Source organism: Mustela erminea, chromosome 15 (assembly GCF_009829155.1).
Source record: "Mustela erminea isolate mMusErm1 chromosome 15, mMusErm1.Pri, whole genome shotgun sequence".
In the NCBI taxonomy this organism is placed as follows: Eukaryota; Metazoa; Chordata; class Mammalia; order Carnivora; family Mustelidae; genus Mustela; species Mustela erminea.
Window position 1 is genome coordinate 40,855,835 of NC_045628.1, and position 8,376 is coordinate 40,864,210.

The 8,376-nt window shown below is 34.0% G+C and overlaps 1 pseudogene; it reads right to left on the minus strand.

The window, feature by feature from the left end:
- Positions 1-7,396: 7,396 nt before the first annotated feature.
- Positions 7,397-8,098, minus strand: LOC116574377 (annotated as a pseudogene).
- Between the last annotated feature and the right edge of the window lie 278 nt (positions 8,099-8,376).

The following is an 8,376-nucleotide window of genomic DNA, read 5'->3' on the forward strand; positions in this document are numbered from 1 at the left end:
TCACTTCCATAAAGAATTCTAAATCTTCAGTGACTCAGATCCAATAATTTACTCCTTTCCACAGATCAAGCTAAGCAAACTCCTCGGAGACTAAGCCACCAGAAGTTCCAGTTGCAGTGTACTATGGTATTTTTCACTAAAAAGGGCCTGGAAAGTTCTAGCAATACCCTATTCCTCTTAACCATCTCTAACTCTCACCCAAAGAAAGGGAAAAAGGTATGTAAAAATATTTGGGATGGTAGATTTTAAAAATGAAGTAAAAATGGAGGCACCTAAGTGGCTCAGTTGGTTAAGGGTCTGACTCGGTTTGGGCTTAGGTGATGGTTTCCTAGGTCCTGAGATGGAGCCCCCAACATGGGCTCTGCACTCAGTGTGGAGTCTGCGCAAAGATTCACTCCCTCTTCCCCACTCAAATGTGTGCGTGCTTGCACTCTTTTTCAAATAAATAAATAAATCTTTAAAAAATAAAATACAAATGTACACTCACCTTATGCAAATTTTTAAGGTATGTTCTGCCTTATTTTCTTAGATATAAAAATATTTTAAAGTAGTTTCAATAAATCAGATATCAAGAAACTACTAAAAAAATCCTTTATTAATAGCCCATTTTATTTAGGAGAAGCACAGTAAATTCTTAACATGGAGAATAATTCTCTCCAGCCTAAATAAACCTTCTCAAGTTATCTCTCAGTCTGAGCATTTCATATGCCTTTGTCATTCAGTGAAGAAGCTTTTGAAGCCCCTTCTCATCTAGTTAGTTCCTACTCTTTTTTCAGATCTCACATCAACTTTCACTTTCCCAGGGAGTACCTTCAACTTCCCCTCCTAAGTCAACTTCTCACAGAACATGTTCTCACCACACATTGATTAATGCAAGTCTCCATTAAATCATATACTCAAAGAACAAGTTATTTTTTCTCATGACCCTATTTTCAGCAACTAATATAGATTTGGCAATGAGTAGTTTCAGTGACTATCACTAGATCCACTGATACTAGAAATCACACCTCAAATGTAGACAATAACTTGCATTGCTTACCTTTCTGAACATACATTAGCATGGAGCTAGCCATGTTATAAAGATTGTGAATGTATCAAAACAAAAGGAGACATGGGTCAGATGATTAGTGATTACAGGCTTAAGTTAAAAAAAAAAGGGGGGGGCTAAATGGAAGTGAACAGATAATTAGTTGAGAATTATAGTTCTTATGTAAACTGATAAGTAAAGGTTATGGATTAGTAACATTATATGTTTTGCATAACGAAATATCACCATTTGGAATCAGTGAAGAGGGGCATTTTCATTCTCTCATTTTCTCAGAGAACTCTGTGTATGATGCAATTTAGGGTTGTAAATGTCTGAAAATTGAAGAATACCTAAAGGGATGGCAGTATGGAAAGAAAATTTCAAGACTCATCTCCATAGCAAAGGCTCAGATGTAAGAGGAAGCAGTGAGCCCTAGGACTCTAGGCCTAGGACTCTACATTAAATCTTACATTACTCATCCATGGAGAGAATGTAAGAAAAGAGGTGCAATGGAAATCTGGAATAGCCGTTCTAGCTTTCTACTAGCCCCAACCTTCTAATTCTCTAGCGATAGTTTTGAATGATTGAAAAAAATTCCAAAAAAATAAATTTTTGTATCCATGGAAACGTTCTTACAAGTTGCTTGGGATAAAGTATGGCTGTCTATATTTTTGGTAGAGGATGAACCCTGCTACCTATAAAAGCAATATTAAGAGTCCCCTAAGGAGAGCTAAATAGAATGAGTGATTTTATTTTTTGTCGTGTGATTATAGACATTAGTCTTTTAGCTGAAAATAACCCTGTCTTACAGGAAGTGGAAAAGTGCAAACTCAAATACCTGGTAGCTTTGGGAACAATTACACAAACATTTGAAGGCTGGTTTGTACATCTGATGCATCATTCCAAGTGAAGTCTTTTTCTCATAGTATTACATTTTTGCTTTTTCTAGTGCTTCCTTGATAATTCTCACTCCTCTTTACATTTGTTATGACCTACAAATTATGTTCACTAAATATCCACTGTCTCATGCCATTTTTTATTTTTTGCAAAATAAGTGAAATAAAATGAAGATTCCATTTTCAGGAAACTGGAGATCCTAAGTAGATATGCTTAGGAAGATTTACACAAAATTGAGCATTCAGTAACTCTACACTTCAAAATACAGAGTGACATTAATGGACGGAGTTTTTAAAAAATACACTGGATTCTTGTTATTCATGGAAGTTATGCTCTTTAAGTCACTGCTAGCACTGAATTAGTAAATACTAAATCAAAGCTCCTAAGGTAGGGGAAACATATTTTATATACATTATAAATGTGAACATAAGTGTGTATATGTGTGTGTGTGTGTGTATAAATTTTACATGTATTATAATCTTAAATCCAAAATCAACTCATCCTGGTTGATTCTATTTCCTTTATTTTGCAAAGAGAAAATTAGGTAGAGAAGTATGAAGTGACATGGCTGAGGTCACCCTTCTAACAGGTGACGGAGTTAGGATCTAAACTCCAACCACAAAGCTTCTTGCACAATACTGCACTTCCCTCTACCTGTCATCTCCATCCTCTGATCATCTCTGCATAGGACCTGAAGGTCTAGTGAAACCTTGTTGAACATGAGCTTGAAACATGTCTGTAAGTCAACTCCAATTTTTCATTCCTCTGCACATGTTCCCTGAATGACCACAAGTGCCCACAGGTATTGATTTCAGGGTAACAAATAATTTTTAACAAGCAGGTGAATTTTCAAATACAAAATCCAGAAATAAGGAAGATTGACTGTACAATTTTAGGAATTTGATTCTTTCATCATTATGATTTCTAAGCAGCTCACTCTGGGAAATTTTATCCAGATTTATATAACAAATTATTTTCTACATAGGATATTATTCATTCTAGTTTCCATACATATTTGATTTACTTTTTATAGGCACATCAAATCTATACCTACATTAAATCAATCTATTACAGAACAATGAAATCTTTAGTAATTGGAATATTATTTGAATGCTCCCCTCTCTCTCCTAGGTTGACTAATATGACTTAAGTTACATTGACTCTGACATCATCCACCACCAGCATGAAGTACACTGGGTTAATTGACATTTCATCTTGTCAGCTTTTTCTATGTATATGGCCAGTCTGTCAGATGGGGAAAATTATCGATAATTTCTCAGACATGAAGTACATCAGGTGTTTATAAAATGCATAGAATGCATAGAGAGTTTATAACAAAAAAATATACCTATTTTTCATAGATTAGGAGACTGAAGTGGAGAAATGGTAGGTGTTTCATCTAAGGTAGATTAGTGGTAGAGACAGAAACTGAAAGCATTACCCCTATCTTTCATATTTGTGGCTCAATATCACTCCACACTACTTCTGGGAAGAATTATTTTCCAGAAAGCAGTTTATCATAACATAAATATATTGTGAAGCAAGAAGATTTAGAATCTGGAATTACCACTTCAATCGTTCATTTAATTTAATTGTGAAATGGTTTTCATATAATAAAATGCACAGAATTTAAGTATTTAGTTTCGAATTTGACTCCATTTGATGACTCCAAACTCTATATCCCCTGACTCAGACCAATATAACACTGGCTTTCCACTTGAATCCTATGCACTGTTCCACACTGTGTACTGAGCAGAATATTCATGGAAACAGCCATATAAACATGGACTTCATCCAATGTGTTCCTATCTCAGAGCAGTTATATTTACTAAATTTCTGTCTGCTTTTAACCTACTTTTAAAGTGCCTTCAAAAATTGAAAAAAAAAAAAAACCAAAACAAACAAAACAAAAAAAAATTGTTTTCCATATTTTTCCAGAGTTTACTTTTGCTATCTGTAGGAGCATTAGTTCAATAAAAGTAACTCTACCATTACTGGAAGTCTAATTTATTCTTCAAACAAATCATGATGGAACTCCAATGGACTTCTTATCTGTGAGAATTTGCTAATATCTGACTTTTTTTTAAATTTTTTACTTAGAACTATTATAGGGTAACTTAGATAATCTAAGGAATTACACTTCAAGATATTTAGAAGAAATTTGGTGCATGGATCAAAGCCTCATTGTTATTCTTTTTTCAAGTCTGTTCTCTAACTCTTCAGTTTTCTAAAATAATTGCACACCTTCCTCTAAGAATGAAAAAGGGAAGTTAAACCTACTTAAAATATGAACACCATATATACAGATTGGAAGATATATCAGGAATTCTTAAGAGTCCATTTTTAGCTGTTGCTACCATAGCATGGATTTCAAAAATAACCCCAAAATATATACAATGGGAATTGTTCACCCAATTTAAAAATGATCAGATTTCATCACTTGATTATTTGAAAATAAACATACTAATCTCATTTTTATTCCTATTTCACAAGCATGACTAATCTACTTTTAGAGAAGCATTAACTTATTGGCAGTTAAATAACTTTTACCTAGTAAAAATGTAATAACTTAAATGGCAGCATATTTTTCTCAAGCACAAAAACAGTTCCCCCCAATGCCTTGGCTTACATTTAAAAAGCAGAGTATGGTGAATTACAATGAGGAAAATAAGGATGATTTTATTTTAATAATAACTGAAACTGTCTATAATATATCTTAGTTTACTCACAATTTGAAGATATCATGGTAACTACATAGATTCTTAGTGGTACTTGGAAACAGCAATACTCAATCATTGTCTCAATAAATTAAGTATATAAAATTATCTATTATAACTTGACACTTGACCTCAAAAGATTTTCTCAATGCCAAACCACTTTATCAATAAGATATGACTTTGAAAAGACCTGGGGTAATTGGCTAATTGCCCTTTATTATATGAGTACCTTTGATAAAATGAGGATTTTTAGTGTTTAGTTCTGGTTTTCTTTTAAGCACTATTATTTGCTACATAAAATATGAATTTTGAGTTTGGACCACAAGATATTTTATCAATCAGAAATAGTCTTCATCTCTCAGATACATCTAAAACACCCTCCACTTTATACTACTTTTTTTCTACTGTGTTTTCAGATTCTACTCTTAACTCTTCTCTTCTCTCTCCTCACCTATTGTAAAGCCAGAAAATTACATTTTTGTTGGGCTTTTACAATTTCTTTTCAGTGGAAAGAGTAGAGGTCAGAAAGCATTCCATCTCAGGAAGATAGTTAAATGGCTGGCATTAAAGTGTCTGCCAAAATGATGGAGTAGTATTCATTTTTATTTTTCAGTGAAACCATATGAAATCACAAATAAAAGCACCCACTACCTTTAATGCAGAAATTAAATTAAAAATTCTTTCATGCTCCTGCCTCCTGAAGCAAAGCTTATTATGAGCAATCTATATTGACTCCAATTCTTTTTCATTTTTAAGAGTTTCGAAATCTGAGTTAAAGCAAAATAATTTTAAACTTAAATTTAAAACAATCTTATTTATCAGGAAAATAAATGTTTAAAACTATATATTTAATATTTAATGTTTAGCCTTATTCATTATTAAGTGGTTGGAAAAAATTAAGATGCAAATGGGTCAAATATAATATGGTCTACGTTCTGTAAAGAAAATCTGGGAATGTTTCTTAATGTTCAGTTGTCAAAAAGAAAAATAAATAAACCATTCTTTGTGTCATGATTTCGTTTGTTTGTTAAACCATTGAGTATTAAATCTAAATGTAAGGGATAACAGTCACTGCAACTGCAATGATAAAAATAATAAAAAATGAAAACTACAATAATAGCTGTTTTACACTGAGTGCTAATTATAGGCCATGAACAATAAGTGATTTGCTTAAATGAGCTTTTGTTTTTTAAATAATTCTAATATCTTTTAAATTGATACTATAAAAACAGTTCTAGAGTCTGGAAAAGAAGAAATAATACTTTATGCATATAAAATAAATTGGTTTTAAAGTTCTCAAACTGGGGGCAGCTGGGTGGCTCAGTTGGTTGAGCATCTGCCTTCAGCTCCGGTCATGATTCCAGTGTCCTGGGATTGAGCCCAGTGATGCTCTGCTTGACGGGGAGTTTGCTTCTCCCTCTCCCACTACCCATCTTCAGCTCTCTCTCTCTGTGTCAAAATAAAAATGTTTTTTAAAAAAAATTCTCAAACTGGATATTGAACTCACAATTCAATTTGGTTTCACAGTGTCAGTATGAGACTTATCCTGGACTGAGAGGCATGGAGTACTACATAACATGTTTCCTGACAGTAAGAATTAAAAGTCTAAGAACTCAAAACAAAAACAAAAACAAAAACAAAAAAAAAAAAAGGAAAAAAAAAGAAACAGTACAATAAAATTTATGTATTACCAAATTCAAAAATTTGTGCCAGGCTTAGCAATCCCAGAGATCGAGTTTCCTCATTTATTGTTGATTTAAGAAGTGAGATCACTTTGCATGAGATATTACCTCCTTACCATATGAAAATAAGCATGATGCAAGGCAAATGTGCCTTTAAATAATGCATCAACTGATTGATCATTTATTGAGAACCTGGTTAATGCCAGATTGTATTCGATTGAGGGGAGCAATAAGGAAAAATGAAATATTTCCCATTATTACTGGATGCTTGGAGAAAGAGGAAACAGATATATACACAATTATTCTGTGATTTTACCTGTATACTGGTGTAAACTGAGTAATTCTATGCTTCTTATGACCAGGATCTCCTCATTCAGTCTCTGGTTATCGTAGAGAAGAGGTAAAAGGAAAAGTAAAATAGATCCTGATCTTTAACAAAGTTCACCAGGCAAAAAAAAAAGGAGATGGACATATGAGACAAAATTATGTTCAGGTAGATGATATGTCCCACAGAGTGTTTGAAATGTGGCTATGGATCTCAGAAGAGAGGTCATGACCAACACCCTACTTTTGCTAATACCAAGCTTCTGTGAAAACTACACTTTGAAGTATGTGAAATCAGTATTGTTATTGCTATTTTACAAATTAGACACTAAAACTCAAGGACATTAATTTTTTAGGGTTACATAATTAGTAATTGACAGAGAAGCATTGAACCCGCCCAATCTGACAATAGTGTTTCTCTCTGGTATACTGTTTCTTCTTAAATTTACTAAAATATCAAATATGCACTAAGTCTGTGTTAATTTGGTGACATTAGCTGTTGTATTTGGGTAAGCCTGAACATGGGTATTTTAACATAATAAATATTTTATTTCCACTCCCCAGAAGTCCAACTCAAAGCAGGCATTTGAAGAGAAGGGGTGCTCTACTCTGATCACTCAGGAATTCAGGCTGATGAATTCTCTGTCATTAGCAACATGTGATTTTTAAAGCCATTTTGGACACCTATGGTCAGCTAGAAAATGAGAAGATAGAGCATGGAGAATGGTGTCAAAGATTTTTTTTTTTTTTTTTTTAATCAGTAAAGCTTTTATTGCATCTTTAAAATATCACAAATAAGTCTGAAAAATCATCCGGCTTCTCGCTGTTTCTGCAGATGGACAACTCAGATCTTATTCATCAGCCTGCTGAACTGTTCCTTTTTCAGAAACATAGATACCATCCAAAAATTTTCTGATATCCTTGTTTTTAACAGTTGTGGCTTGCTGAATCAAAGCAGCTGAGTTCGATACAAGTTCAATGTCATTTCCTTCAAGAATTAACTCATCTTTTGGGGCTTGAGATACAGAACAAGGAACACCTGGCCTCATCTGAACCCTGCGGATATATTTTTCACCCAAGAAATTTCGGATTTCAACAAGAGAACCATTCTCCTGAATAACAACGTTGATGGGGAAGTGAGCATACACAGACCTCATCTTGTATTGGAAGCCCAGTGTAACGCCCTTGATCATGTTCTGCACGTGACTACAGATGGTGCGAACCGTAGCCAGCTCTTTTCTGTTCCCCCACCATTTGTCAACTCGGAGCCTCTTCTTTTTCTTTCCAAGAAGACTGAGTTCTACTTTGATGTGGTTGAAGTCCCTTCGCAGGGTTCCTCTGGGGCCCTTCACGATCACCGTGCGTCCCTAAAGGGTGATGTCGACATTCTCCGGGATGTCGACCGTCTGATTGCTGAGAATGGTCTTCATCCTCGCAGTAGATGCGGCAAAGGGCGGTGTCAAAGATTTTAATGAACCAAACTTAGAATTAGTCTATGTAGCTTGCATGTGCAATCCAATCAGTAAGACTTAGTCACAAGATTCCTTCTAGATGCAATTTTATGAGTGGGAAATAGTCTCTGACTGAGTATAAATTTTCAAATAAAAACTCTGTTTTGTGCAACTCTTTCTGCCACAAGCACTCCATCCCTTATAGATTCCACTCTTACCCTTAAAGAAATACTTTCATATTATAAAAAAGATCTTTAATGTGATATAAAACAAACATG